This window comes from Gobio gobio, assembly GCF_949357685.1.
Source record: "Gobio gobio genome assembly, chromosome: 17".
Classification (NCBI taxonomy): Eukaryota; Metazoa; Chordata; class Actinopteri; order Cypriniformes; family Gobionidae; genus Gobio; species Gobio gobio.
In genome coordinates this window covers 11,005,537-11,018,590 of record NC_137110.1, presented here as the reverse complement: position 1 = coordinate 11,018,590, position 13,054 = coordinate 11,005,537, and the positions used below count along the sequence as shown (strand labels likewise).

General features: G+C 38.9%; 1 protein-coding gene across 8 annotated transcripts in view; it reads left to right on the top strand.

The window, feature by feature from the left end:
* chl1b (cell adhesion molecule L1-like b) overlaps nucleotides 1–13,054 on the top strand; it is a 164,794-nt gene that overhangs the window by 72,878 nt on the left and 78,862 nt on the right. For 2 of the 8 annotated variants that reach the window (XM_079841175.1, XM_079841176.1), the window contains exon 1: nucleotides 9,839–10,071. The exons of 2 other annotated variants lie outside the window; for them this stretch is intronic. The gene's annotated coding sequence lies outside the window, so the exon portion shown is untranslated. Of the gene's footprint in view, nucleotides 1–9,838; nucleotides 10,072–13,054 lie in introns of those variants that run through there. 4 more of the 8 variants (XM_079841180.1, XM_079841177.1, XM_079841179.1 and 1 more) reach the window with 4 other exon arrangements.

Sequence of the window (13,054 nt, the reverse complement as noted above, 5' to 3'; positions counted from 1 at the left end):
TGGTCCGTGCAGTAAGAGTTGTTTGCTATTCGAATCAACAATGGAGTTTAAAAAAATACAACCGATGGACCAACGATGAGGTGCATGCTTTATTAAAGGGTTAGTTCACCCAAAAATAAAAATTAGCCCATGATTTACTCCTCCTCAAGTCATCCTAGGTGTATATGACATTCTTCTTTCAGACAAATAAAATCAAAGAGTTATATTAAAAAAGTCCCGGCTCTTCCAAGCTTTATAATGGCAATGAATTGTTGTTTCATTTTTGAAGCCCATAAAAGTGCACCTATCCATCATATAACTGCTCCACACGGTAATAATAAAGGCATTCTGAAGCGAAGCAATGCGGTTGTGTAAGAAAAATATCCATATTTAAAACTTTATAAAGTGCCAGGACTTTTTTTAATATAACTCCGATTTTATTCGTCTGAAAGAAGAATGTTATATACACCTACGATGACATGGGCTAAATTTAAATTTTTTGGGTGAGCTTACCCTTTAAGCTTTTATGCGGAGGATGAAATACAGTGGGAACTGGAAAGTCGTGCACAGTCCTACGTCAATGGACTAATCTTTATCGTATTTTAAACCCCACTGGAAATGGATGGATGGGAAAAACGGTCTATTGAGAAAAGTTCCTGGGACAAATTGTTCCGGGTAATTTTGGTGGAAACGGGGCTTTTGATAAAACATTTTTTACAGCACAATGCATTTTGTTTATGTGCTAAATCCACACCTCTATGGCGGTATAAAGTTAGCAAAACATAAAACACGTTTTACAAGTTAAATTGCCTATTTGACACTCAAACCTGCAATCTCAGCGAAAGACGTTTGTTTAATTGGCATATGTTTGCACAAGGTCTTTTGGTGGGGCGGGTAATCAGGAAGAATGATCACATGGTCATTGATGCCAGTGATTGCAGAGAGTGCCATCTGTGAATAAGACGGCCAGAAAGGAGTCTGAGCTCTCTCGACCTCTCTCTCTCAGGTTGAGTTATGCTAACCATATGGCACTCTAAGCCTCACCCAAACCTCACGTTAACACACTTAAGTTAATTCTATTTTGAAGATGAACATGGCTTTGACTTGATGGCTTTCTCAACAGCTGTGTTGAGCGTGCTATATTTTCGTCTCGGCACACTTGTAGATTGTATAATGAATACATACAGTAAATTGTGTCCTGTACGTTGCTGCTTCTATAATCTCGCGTCTGGAAACAATTTAGCTGCAATTAAAACGTCAAGGCTAAAGGGAATTGCACATAAACACTAGCAATCAAGACAATGGGTATTTTATTAGAATGGCATATGGCGTTAGAGTTCACGGAGCACTACACATCAGATAAACGATAATTATGACATGTTTGAAAGAGTTCAAATGGAGGTACTTGGCGGCAAACCAAATGAACTTCTGGGGCACTGGAGCAAATCTACCTGATAAATTATTTGAGTAAATTGACCTTACTTAAAATAAATACTTAGGGAAGCATTTTCTACCACTCCATGGGAGGCCATTGATCAATGTTGTTTGATTTCAGTGACACGATCAATGGTAAGAGCATGTCAAACAAGCTAATTCATGCTTTTTTTGCATCAGCAGCTGAAGACAAGCTTAAGAATTAGAATAGATCAGGGAAGCATTAAACTTTTACAAAGTGTGAAAATAAATGAAAATATGCAGTAATAATAATACAATTAGTCAAACTAATTAGATGATATTCCAAATAATTGCTGAGAAAAGCCCCCAAATGAAGATTATTCAAACACATTACATTACTGTGATAATACAAAATAATACAAAAATATAATAATTTTTTTTTTATTAATAGAAATTAATTAGATTACACTAAAGTGTCATTGTTACAGTGTAGCTATACAATTATAATTACTAAGTAATAGGTAAGTAACAATTATTTAAGTAAGTAACAATTAAGTAACTTACTAAGTAATAATAACTATATGTTCTTACTATAGGGTTAAGTTTTTGTCTTTGGTTTAGGGTCTCTTGTCTTTGGTTTAGGGTCACTTGCATGTAACTATGCGTAATTGTGTTATTACTATAGTAACTACATGCAAAATATGTAGCAGGGACACTGTAAAATAAAGTGTTACCATTAATTGATTAATTAATAATAATAATAATAAATTATATTAATAATAATGATAATAAAATTAACTAGTTAAACTGACAGCCCTTAAATATATCCGTTTCACAACATTTCATGATATAGTATAAGCATAAAGCACTAGGGAAAGAAACACTAGGAAAAAGTATTGTTTAGATTATAAAAGTAACAATTTGGCGGTTCTCTAGGTCTGGAAAGAGTTCAGTTCAGTAATCATTGCACGCTGGATTAGCGTTCAGTCAGCAGGAGACCATCCTTATTCGGTCTGGTGAGCTGGGTTCGTCCTGCCCCTGACCTAGCACATGTCGTACAGCGGTCTTTATGCCTCGGCCTATATCACCAGCTCTGAGACACACACTCTAAATGCTGCTGCATATATCATCCTGACATGCTGGAGGGCATTGATCAGGGCCCAGGTGAGCTCATTGTGTAGGTTGTCAGCATTACCTGAAGGTTAGAGGGGGGTTATTTGCTATAGAGTAATGCACCTGTGCTTCACTGTTCTGTGCCCTTCACTGTTTTGTGGTTTTTGTAGGTTGTGAATTTCCCCCCAGTCTGTCTGTACAGTTATGGTCACGGGGAAATGTTAAATCTATCATCGGACAATGTTTGGAGATATTTTTCAGCCTTTTGGCAATGTTCAACAAATATCAAAATAGGTTATTTTTTTAAATAGAGGAACTGTAATTTCGCCAGATAAATACATAACAAATACATGAATAAATAGAAAGAAAGAAAAGCTGTAAAAATCTAATCAAAGCATTTTACCCTCACTAACATAGATGGCAAATGCCACTGTTTAAATGTGCACCAATAATGCGATTATTTCTAATAATCAGTAAGTTGTTATATATAATAAAGAGTAAGGTGTTAAATCGCAGTAAGATGTTTACATGACATGAGCAGAACTCCTCACTCCAGTTTACATGCAATTTTCATTATTCTGATTATACGATAATAAGTATTGTTATACCACACTCAGATAGGCATACAGTATGCATGTTACTGTTGTTTTAATCTACTCGCATCGTTCTTTGCGCCGTCTGGATAAAGATACGGAGCTGAGACTGCACAACGAGTTGCTTTGGAGAAGAGAAAACTTCAGAATAATATCACGGAGTTCATTCATGAAGTTGTGTGAACAACACGCGACATTCGTTTACGTCTGCGCACTTTGGTCAGAGCGGTAATAATGCGATTGAGATGTTAACATACCTGTTTACTGTGATTAAAATCGGCGTACGGCACCTAGTTTAATGCAACTATGGTTACTACGATTAGGAGCTTTATCGCATTAGTTTGATCGAAGTATTGCGTTTACATGAGGTAAAGTTTAATCATACCCTTGCTAAAATCCCATTATAATCGCATTATGAGGGTGCATGTAAACGCATTGATTGAATAAGAGTTTTGAATTGATTCATTCGAATTCACAAAAATGAATCAAACTTACTAACTCTAATACCATATGGTACTGAAGTTAACCCTCTGGGGTCTGATGGGGTTTTGGGGCCCTGAAGAAGTTTTGACATTTGTGCTTTTATCAGTTGCTTATAAACAAGTAAAGTCTCATTACCATCCCAGGCTCATTACAAAAACGTACCCATGGGAACATTTTTGCAAAAGGAAAATACGTAGTGTCATGCACGTTTCGTGACAGTTTCTAAGGGATTTGTCCAGTGACAATCAGTTTGTCCAGTTTTCACAACAAAACCCACCCAATCGTTACTCAAAACTAGCCCAAAACAAGCCCAATCGCGTTTCGGGGAGGTTCTCCGGTAAAAATCGCGTTTGGGGGGTTAAATATGTGGGGGGGGGGGGGGGGGTGGGGGGGGTTCAGTTCTGCCTGCTAAAATTCTTGTTCCCGGGGCTAAATATCACATAATTGGGGTCGCTTCAACCCGTGGACATGAAAAACAGCCCACGGAAACAGTGTAGAAGTAGCCCAAAACCGCGGACTTGGCAACACTGGCTAAAAGCGTGTTCAGCTTTTTCCGAAACAGATAAACGTGAATATGGTACGTTTTTATTACGTTCATTTTGTACGTATCACCGCAGTTCTGATTTGAAATGCACGGTGAGTGGAGCTAAAAGCTTGCGCCATTACGTTTTAAAATAACGTCCCACCAACACTACACCTAAACCTACCCGTTAGTGTTAACAAAAGCAAATTTGACATAAAACACATTCATATTCATTCCAGTTTAGCTTGTTTTCATTTTTCACTTTTATCGTGAGTCATATGGATCTGGATGGAAAGTCCAAAATTAATTCGTTTACAAATCATACTATGGTAAAAAGTGTTTTGAGATCATAACATAATATTGTGCAACGAGATGTGAAAACAAGCCTTTGTTAATCGAAAAGGATTAAAAGTGCTTGCTGTTTTATTGCCTCTAGTGTTCATTGCCTCAGTGTTCTTTTGGAAAGTCCAGTTATATGTACCTATTGGTACGTATTTTGTGTTTTGCAAAAATGTTCCCACATTTGCGTTTTTCCAATGAGCCTGGGTTGCTCATTACACTGTATTCAGCACAAACCGGGCCGCCATAAAATGTGAGCAACATGTTTGTACATAAAATAAGGCCAAGTTCAAATTTACTTCAATTCAATGGCTAAATAACAAAACAAAATTTTTTATGTGTTACAGTATTGATCGTGTTAATATTGCAAATATTTTTTATTTTAAAAATATCATTTTAAATCATTTTAAAAATATCATATTTGATGTCATATTGCAGTGGTTCTCAAAGAGTGGGATGTATTGTAAAGGGAGGTTGTTCTCAAAACTTGTTTGCTTTGAACGTTCAAATCAAAGATTCAGATATGCTACCACATTGGCGATAGCGAACTAATGCGACTTGTGCAGTTCTTGTGTGTGCGCCAGATTCGAATGACCCTATTCTTAGTGAATACAATTTAAATGATGGTCTGTTTTAAAAAATAAAGCATAAAGAATGAATTCTGAAGACTTGGAATAACACACAAATCATATGTACTTTTATGTGCTTTATTTGAGCAATTGGACCATTCTCAGTCTCATCCTTTTGTTTCACCAATGAAAAAGTCATACAGATTTGGAGACATGGGGATGAGTAAATTACTGGATTTTTGTTGTTTATATTATTATTGGACAATTTTCACAGTGCTCCTGCAAAGCAGTTTCTCTCTTTATGTATTGTATTATTGTGAGATTCATAGGCCCTTTTTGTATAGGCTTTTGAATGTTATGTGCTGTATTTTCTTTTTAATAGGCTACAGAAAATAACCAGAAGAATGTATCAGAAGAATAATGAACATTGCTACATTGGTGTCTGCTACATTGCAATGATACATTAGGTCCTTGCATCAGTTTATATCTGTGTATTTATATTCCTTCTGCAGTTAGTGATTGTAATTTATGTACATTTATGAATGCTGCTGAATGCACTGAAACAGGCATTTTTCATTGTGGTCAGAGTGTGTTTGTTTTAGTGACAGTAGTGATCCAGTTGCATTGTGTATTGTGTGGTAGTTTGTGATGCAGATTTTCTGTGTATAAAGACATGTTGTGTAGTGAGTGAGTGTATGTATTGTACAGGCATTGTGTTACACAATCATATTTGCTTTGTTTGCTACTAAATGGTCTCGAATCAAGCATTTTCATAGTCATTGTTATGTGACTAGTACACTCATGTTAACTGCAACACAGTATTGTTTTGTTTGACTCGCTTTCATAAGTGATGCAATTCCGTCATATATAGTTTATTCAATTACAAAGCAACACAACAAACAGAACAAGTGGGTGTAGAACATGATAATGACAGATCAAACAACCTCAACCCAATCCTCCAAAGTGGAAAAGCGAGAGAGCATGCAGTTTCTGACTGAACAGTGAATGAAACTGAGGAGCAGAGGAAAGAGAAAAAGAAAGAATGGATGTGATCCCCTAGGCAGTGCCCAAAACAATGTCAGGTTTGTTCGGCCGGGTTGCGTGAAGACTAAGCTTGGTGGAACTGGCAGCTTGCCCTCCCGTTCGCTCTCTTTACTCCCTCCCGCCACTCTATTCCAACCCTGTTGCTTTCAGGAGGAAGCATTCCTATGAAGTTCATCAGCCCTCTTTCTGTTTGTGCGGCCATAATGCTAGCTTCATCCTCTGAGCCCTTAAAAAGGACATGCTGGGGACTGGAAGGGCCCCGTCAGTTCAGCGTCGGCACAGTGGCGCTTTGAGTGTTCTCTCTGTCTGGCAATCTGCTCACGCTATCAAACAACCATCTCTCCCTGCCAAAACCTGCCTCTGTCCCTCCTTCAACCAGTAAAGGGGGCATTTAAAAGGTCTTGTTCACATTACCGCCCAAGTTCAGATGAATGGCCTCTTTGCAGAACAGCTTAGCATCAATAATAGATGTTATATTTGTTCGCTGTACTTGTTAAGACAAACATTACTGTTATTGCGCCTACTTAGCATTTAACTCATCCCTATTTATGCTATGATTGATTCAATGATCACTTTGATGACTGAGCAACCACCTACCAGACACCCAAAACACCCTAGCAACCACTTAGTAATGCCCTAGCAACCCCTCAAAACACCATAGCAACATTCTAACACTTTAGCAATAGATGCAACAGTTCTCACCCACTTTTTCAGCATTTTTTCTATTGGGATTTGAAAGTTCACCCACAAAAAATGAAAATAATGTAATTTATTACTCACCCTCATGACGTTCCACACCTGTAAGACCTTCGTTAATCTTCGGAACGCAAATTAAGATATTTGTGTAGAAATGCGATGGCTCAGTGCGGCCTGCATGCATAGCCAGCAATGACATTTCCTCTCTCAAGATCCATTAATGTACTAAAAACATATTTAAATCAATTCATGTGAGTACAGTGGTTTAATATTAATATTATAAAGCGACAATATTATTTTTGGTGCGCCAAAAAAACTAAATAACGACTTATATAGTGATGGCCAATTTCAAAACACTGCTTCATGAAGCGTGGAGCGTTATGAATCAGCGGTTCGGAGCGCCAAAGTCACGTGATTTCAGCAGTTTGGTGGTTTGACACGCGATCCAAATCATGATTCAACATGCTGATTGCGAAAAGCGAGATGCTAACGGTCTAATCAGATTCAATGATCTATGCTAAGCTATGCTAAAAGTGCCACCGCCAGACCCCGAGATCGGCTGAATGGATTCGAAAACGGTAAAGCTCAACTGTTTAACTCTAGGGGAGTTGGTAAATGAGCCTATTTTCAAAAAAGGTGGAGTGTTCCTTTAAACCAATTATTTGGAGAAAAAAAAATCTAAATAAGTTGAAATAATACAGGCTGATGGCTTCAACAAAAGCATGTGCCACTGATTAACAATATTGCAGCTCACAGTAGATCAGTCTTTAAAGTTATCATTAAAAAAAAAAGCCAAATGTAAAAAAATGCATGGGATTTTTTACTTCCCTACAAAATGAATCTTTCCTCAGTTAGTCAATTAACATTCCAAGCATGTTAAACAGGAAAGGAGAAACTGGTTTTGGCTTAACAAGAACACACTTGAGTGATGAATTGCCCTGATTGGAAGCAGATCAAAACATCTGTCAGCCACCAAGCTAGAATTTTACATAGAATAATATCTGAAAGTCCGTCATGCTTTTCAGGCAATCTCGAGCCATGTAATGGGTAGGAGTCACAGATAATGAAATTAATAGTACATTCAAACAGCGAACACATGAACGAATCCATTTTAATTGAATTTTAATTATGAGTGTTTATGGTGCCTGTACGTTTAATGATGTTTCCTGTAATTGATGGCGTATTGTATGATCTCACCTCACACGGAAAGCACTTGACACATGAAGAGCATCATTTCCTGGAAACCTGGAAGACTAATTATTCCTTTACCTATATGGGCACTCTTCCATTTGACAGATACGTCAGCGGCACCTACATCAGCATATTTGAAGCAAACATGTCAACCCTTCCCAATTTCCCCACACAAACTCTCCCCACACCCATTCGCCCATTTACACATCATAGATCACGGCGAGCCCGTTCCACCCTCAGCATTGGGGTGGGGCTTTTGTGTTTAGATTGTGTGACAATGTCCTGCCCTCTGCTATTTGCTCTGTCGGCAAATCACATGGTCCCCAGGGGTTTAGTCCTATTTGTGAGGTACAGATGAACTGTTGCTGTCAATCAGATGGATTCAAGTCAGAGGTTAAGTCAAAGGTCATCAACATGTTTTTGTCATTGGTGACCGATTTTTTTGGTTTCGATTTTGCACCTCACCAATGTAACAGAATTAAGCTATATACACTTTAGAATCTCGCAGTCTGAACTTGATATTATTAAAGGGATAGTTCACCCAAAAATGCTAATTCTGTTCACTCTCAAGTTGTTCCAAACCTGTATGGTTTTTCCATGCTATGGAAGTCAACTGTTTAGTTACCCATATTATTCTAAATATCTTAATTTGTGTTCAGCCGAAGAAATAAATTCACACAGGTTTGGAACAACTTGAGGGTGAGTAAATGACAGAATTAGCATTTTTGGGGTGAACTGTCTCTTTAAGAATATCAATACTTTGTGCTCAACTGCTATGATTCAAAATTGATTTTTCAGTTTAATTTCAGTTATTCAATCAATTTTCATTTGTATTTATTATAGTGGAAATTGCACTGATCTGAATCATGTTGAAGCCTATATTTCACAAAGTACACAAGAGAATACATATTATGTTTAACGTATAGCTAAAATTATGCGGATCTCAATAAATATGATACAGTGCATAGAAATATTTGCGTCTCTGGCGAAGCATGTTGAATGTTGAGAACCTCTAATTAAAATGGAAAGTCCACCCAAAAAATGTAATATTTGAAATAATACTGGGGTCAAAACAACATTGGACTACATTGACTTCTTTGTATGCAATGAACTAACATTGGGTGAAACATTTTCTTTAAAAAAAATGTAGCTAAAAATGACTAAACTACTGTTTGTTTGAGCATAGTTCTCTGAAAGGAATTGTATTGTAGTTTTTGATAAAGCAAGCATGACTAATGCTGTTGTTCATGTTTATGGTTAGCGATTTGAGGATGAAAAAAAAAGAGTTTTTCTTTTTTATTTACCCTGGTGGACTATAAAATGACCGCACAAAAAAACCCATATACTTACATGTAGACCACCATATTATATAGCCTTGTGGGTGGGCTCTTTTAAACGCCCAATCTAGCAGCACGCTAGCAACCATGTAGCAACACACTAAAACCACTGAGAACACCTTAGCAACTGCATAGCAACGCCCTTGCAATCACCCAGAACATCAGCTCCTCTTGCACCAGCTAGCACAGCTCACATTGTCTTCAGAGAATGTAAAAGCGTAGTTATAAAGGACCAAACGGATGCTTTTCTCAGAAATTGTCCTTATATATTTGTCTGAAAGATGTGTATTGCAGTTTTTTTTCTTTGTAATGTGAAATAATACTAAACTAAGCTCCACATTAACCCCATTTAACCATAGTGGCAGTGTCACAAAAGGCAATACATGGATCTTGACATCTATGGCACAAAACATAAACAAGTCTCCCCATGCCTCAGTGCTTTAGATGCAACTTCTTCCGCACAGAATTCCTTCACTTTCATTCATTCTCTCTCACCCTCTCTCTCCTTCTTTGTACACTCCATGTGAAAAGCGCTCAGATCTGGCTTTGTGGGAGTGATTGTCACTCGTTTAATGAGCTTCTTTGCCAGGCGAGAGGCTTTGGCAACATATGTCTCCCCAGCGCCTCTCTCGCGCCGCACCGTTCCATGCGCTAGTGGCGGGGCTCTCTCCCGCGTCTGCTGTGGTAGACGTTTCTCTGGATTTCCTCAAGACTCTCTGTGTTTCACGCCTCTGGGATTAGACTGAGCAGAAGAGGAAGGGTTTGTCTGTCTTTCTGAGGACGAGCGGACAAGAATGAAGCAGATTCCTGTGAGTATTTAGGCTTCTGTTTGATGGGTTTGTCTGAGCTTGGTATAAAAGCAACCCGGTCGAGGGAATTACTACTGCAGCAGCTACTGTAGTTGTGTGCGCCGTGACCCCAGCACGTGTGTAAGAGAAAGCTTTTGGAGGGACAGTGAAGCAGTGTGTGATATGCAAAGTCAGTTTCTTATTATCCAGTGCTTATATAGGATTTAAGTGCTACTTTTTATTTTTATTTTGTACTTTTTTTTTCTTGCTTGTTTCTTGTGAGTAATGTACATGTCAGAGTGATTCCAGTTTTTAATTTTCGCTCATATTAATGTTTTGGCTCCCATGTTCTGTTCTGTTACTATTTGGGGGAAAATATACTTTACAATTGATTTGTTGAGAATTGGCTAAATAAGTTGAGAATTGATTAAAAACTTGGTGGCTTGCCCACTCCAGGTTGGTGGAGAGTTCCTGCCCCAAGTGGAGGAGTTTAAGTATCTAGGGATCTTGTTCACGAGTGAGGGGAGGATGGAACGGGAGATTGACAGACGGATCGGTGCAGCTTCTGCAGTAATGCGGTCGATGTACCGGTCTGTCGTGGTGAAGAAAGAGCTAAGCCGTAAGGCGAAGCTCTCGATTTACCGGTCAATCTACGTTCCTACTCTCACCTATGGTCATGAGCTTTGGGTCATGACCGAAAGGACAAGATCCCGGATACAGGCGGCCGAAATGAGCTTTCTCCGCAGGGTGGCTGGGCGCTCCCTTAGAGATAGGGTGAGAAGCTCAGTCACTCGGGAGGAACTCGGAGTAGAGCCGCTGCTCCTCCACATCGAGAGGGGACAGCTGAGGTGGCTCGGGCATCTGTTCCGGATGCCTCCTGAACGCCTTCCCGGGAAGGTGTTTCGGGCATGTCCAACCGGGAGGAGGCCCCGGGGAAGACCGAGGACACGCTGGAGGGACTATGTCTCCCGGCTGGCCTTGGAACGCCTCGGTGTCCCCCCGGAAGAGCTAGAGGAAGTGTCTAGGGAGAGGGAAGTCTGGGCATCTCTGCTTAGACTGCTGCCCCCGCGACCCGGCCCCGGATAAGCGGAAGAAGATGGATGGATGGATGGATTGATTAAAAACTACATTTTAATTGCATAACTTTCTTCGAACATCTTATGTTTGTGGTCTTAGAGAGACCCTATTCTGTGTATAAATAATTCAATAAATGTAATGATTTTTCAAATGCTTCTGCAAGACATTTTGACCCCAAATTTCACCTCCGATAGAAACAATGTTACATTTCTGAAAAGTCCATGTCAACTTTGTGGCACAACAGAGGGTTAAATCTTTAATAATATCTCCATATTGGGTTTCATTTAAGTACATTTTCATATTTCAAGAATGTAAGGGGGAAATAAGTGGTTATGTTCTAAATTCATACTTTTAATAAACAATTATGAGTATTATTTGTACACAAACATTCTTAGTTTCTCTGAGAATAGTCAACTCAATCTCAATAGAACATATAAGGGTTCAACTTTATTGTTATCTTTTTTGTTATTTGGTATGAGAGATTATGCTGAAATTGTTTATTTGCTCTGTAACTTACTGGGATTTTTCTATGGATCTTAATAAGCGCCTCCTTTTTGTATTTGCAGTCTTTGACTTGTTTTGTCTGAATAGAAATTGCTCTGGAAATATCCCCATACAACTTTGTGTCGTGTTTTGTAAGAAAAAAGGCAAGTGGTTTATCCGAGCACTGAAATAATGACGAAATCCAGAACGTTTTGATTCTTCCGACAGAACTGTCAAATAGTTTATTTTAAACAAGATTATCCAGATGTTAAGGAACAAGTTGTAACATGTTCTAAATTAGTAGCTCGTATGAATCACTTTCTACAAACCAGAAAAGTCAATGGACACAGGTGTGCTATTGTTTGGAAGATATACAGAGGGGAATTAGCGCAGTATTTACTCTATGACAAACACTGGATATTTCTTTGCCTTAGGAATAAAATATTCTGCCTACTAGAGGAAAAAAGTAAATTAGCTTTAGATTTGTCAGGGGAAGGAGATAATCTTGGGCACAAGTTCCATTTATCTTGTCTGGCTACAGCCAAGTCTCATCCTGGGAGATTGCCAACATCCGTCAGATCTGAATGAACGTAGCCAGGGCTCTTGCTGTGTCAGTTCCCACAAAATAACACTCCTGTCCCCCTGGTGTGCCTGTTTCCATTTCCCTCTACTTCAGGCCACTCAACACGAATAACGGCCTAATATGATCGCTGTCCAGGGCACGCAGAATTCCACTCATCTCAAAGACTTCAAAGAAAGACGGTAATGAAAAAAAAATATTATATAAGCAGCGACACAAAAGGGAATTTCTCACTCAGCCAGGTCTTTCTCACATGTACTTGAAATGGCACATGTAGGGACATTTTTACGCTCTCTCTCTCTCCCTCGGTCCCTCCCCCTCTTCTTGACAGCTCGTCTTTGATTGCAGAGCTTTTGAACGATCTCTTTCATTCTTCACAGCCGTCTTCTCTGACCTTAGCCGCACGGACAATTTGTTCCTTTCGCGCTCTCAGATTAGGCTTTTTGCATTTGGGCAACAACACGTCTCTAGAACATTGCGTTATTCACAAACTTGTTTTTAAATAGCTGAAATGGTGACGTATTGACCAGGATTCTGCTGCATTTTAGGGCACTTGAATTTTACAGCTTTTGGTGTGGATCCGATACGTCATTCAGTTTGTTTGGTTGTTAGAAATGCAATCCGGCCTAATTTGCGGAATTGAATCTCTATTGAGTATAATGCATTTCTGATTACAGCTTGTTTCCATTGAAATTGCTTTTGGCGTGCAACAGCCTTTGCTTCTTTTTCACCCATTTTACAGCAGAGAGAAGCGAGTGCAAATCTGTATGTTTTTGGTTTGGTTGTAAAACCAAAGAGGCAAGGACATGAATAAAACAGTGAAGCTGGTACCTTCTCCTGAGTCATTACTTATTTACAGCGGTA